The following is a 2533-nucleotide window of genomic DNA, read 5'->3' on the forward strand; positions in this document are numbered from 1 at the left end:
ATTGGCTGTCGCCCCCTACCACCCAGTTCAAATTGTTCCTGGCCAGCGCATTGCTCAGGCCTTACCTCTCCCTATGAATGTGCAGTTTCCCGCCCTCTCCCACAGTCGCGGGTCTACCTCCCCTGGCTCCTCTGACATTTTTTGGGTGCGTGCCATGTGCCGCATTCGCCTGCCTTTAACCCTTACCATCTCGGGTAAACAATTCACAGGCCTCTTAGATACGGGTGCAGACACCACGTGCTTTTCTCCCCTAGACTGGCCTCCTGAGTGGCCCACTGCTTCCACCTTTGACAATGTTTCAGGGATAACTGGCTCCATCAAAAGAGTTCTTGTCAGTGCCAACAAACTAGTTTGGCAGGACGAAGATGGTGACACAGGTCTCGTTCGTCCTTACATTATTCCCGACTTACCCATTAATCTTTGGGGTCGGGACATTATGGAACAAATGGGTGTTTATGTTATAAAGTGTAAAAATCCTGTTGTATTACAGCAAATGTTACAACAGGGCTACACACCCTCCAAAGGACTGGGGAAAAATTTACAAGGTATCATTCAACCCATTACTCTTTCGCAAAAATTAGATAGGGCTGGATTAGGTTTTTCGCCCCCTGCTCAAAATTTTCAGTAGAGGTCACTGCCTCTCCTGCACCCCCGGCAGATAAAATAACTTGGCTTGATGACAAACCTGTCTGGGTTGGGCAGTGGCCCCTAACCAAAGAAAAATTGGCTGCGGCTCAGCAACTTGTGCAGGAGCAACTTAATGCTGGCCACATAGAATCTTCCACCTCCCCGTGGAACACCCCTATCTTTGTTATTAGAAAAAAATCAGGCAAATGGAAACTTTTACATGATCTTAGAGAAATTAATAAAACCATGGTGCCTATGGGGGCTACTCAGCCTGGACTTCCTTGCCCCTCAGCTGTACCCAAAGGAAGCTATAAAATTGTTTTGGATCTCAAAGACTGTTTTTTTTTCCATCCCCCTGCACCCCGAAGACTGTAAGCGTTTTGCCTTTTCGGTACCTTTAACTAATTGCGTGGGCCCCAACCCTAGATTCCAGTGGAAGGTCCTCCCCCAAGGGATGACTAACAGCCCTACGCTCTGTCAAAAATATGTAGCATCCATTATAGACCCATTTCGAATCCTTTACCCCTCATTTTATATCATTCATTTTATGGATGATATTCTGTTAGCTTGTGCTGATGATTCACTTGTCCTACAAACTGCAAAAGAACTCGTTTTTGCTCTGCAACATCGCGGATTTAAAATTTCTGAGGACAAGGTCCAAATTCACCCCCCCCCAACTTTTTCTTGGATTTGAACTGCTTCCCAATCAGGTTCGCACTCAGAAAGTACAACTTCGTACCCACCATCTAAAAACCCTTAATGATTTCCAACGCCTCTTAGGTGACATCACATGGCTGAGACCTTACCTACAGGTCTCCACGGGTGACCTGAAGCCACTTTTTGACATCCTTCAGGGCGATTCTAATCCCACCAGCTCACGCCAACTTACCCCTGAGGCTTCCAAAGCCCTTGCCATTGTTAACACCGCCATTCAAAACCAGTTTATTACTTATTATGAGCCCTCTCACCCCCTTTTCCTCATTATTTGCCCTACTGCCATTGCACCCACAGCTGTTTTGTGGCAGTTGGCCCCACTTTACTGGATCCATTTGCCTTCCTCCCCCGATAAAGTTTTAGCCACCTACCCCCACCTAGTGGTGCGGCTTTTGATGCAAGGCTGCACAGCCTCTCTGAAACTTTTTGGCCGCCAACCCACCAAGGCGATTATTCCCTATACGAAATCTGAATTGCAATGGCTTATGGAAAATCAACAAGATTGGGTTATTTTTGTGACAGGTTTTTCAGGAACTCTAGATAATCACTATCCACCTAATAAATTGCTTCAATTTTTGCGCCTTCACCCAGTAGTTTTTCCTAAACTTACTAAATTTCAACCTATTTCTAATGCCTCACTAGTATTCACAGACGGCAGTTCTAACACCACGGCCGCATTTAAGGTCAATGGCATCATTCACCAGGTCCCCACCCAGTACACTTCGGCCCAGCTTGTAGAACTTGCTGCTGTCCTCAGGGTTTTTCAGGTTGTCCCAGAGCCCTTTAACTTATACACTGATAGCTGCTATATTGCAGCCTCCCTTCCCCTGTTAGAAACAGTTCCTTATATAAAACCTTCCACCCCTGCAACTGTTCTTTTTTCTAAAATTCAAGAACTCCTCTTGCTGCGCACCAATCCATTTTTTGTTGCCCACATTAGAGCTCACACTGGCCTCCCAGGCCCTTTGGCTGAGGGCAATGACTCAGTCGACCAGGCTACCCGTCTTTTACCTGTCTTTAATCAGCCTGACTCTTTACAGTTGGCGCAACAAGCCCATAAGCTACATCACCTTAATGCGCAAACGCTTAGGTTAAAATATTCTGTCACCCGGGAACAGGCTCGAGAAATTGTTAAGTCATGTAAAGCTTGCCTTTCCCTCTTGCCTGAACCTCACACCGGAGTTAATCCTCG

Source organism: Suncus etruscus, chromosome 5, assembly GCF_024139225.1.
Source record: "Suncus etruscus isolate mSunEtr1 chromosome 5, mSunEtr1.pri.cur, whole genome shotgun sequence".
NCBI classification, from domain to species: Eukaryota; Metazoa; Chordata; class Mammalia; order Eulipotyphla; family Soricidae; genus Suncus; species Suncus etruscus.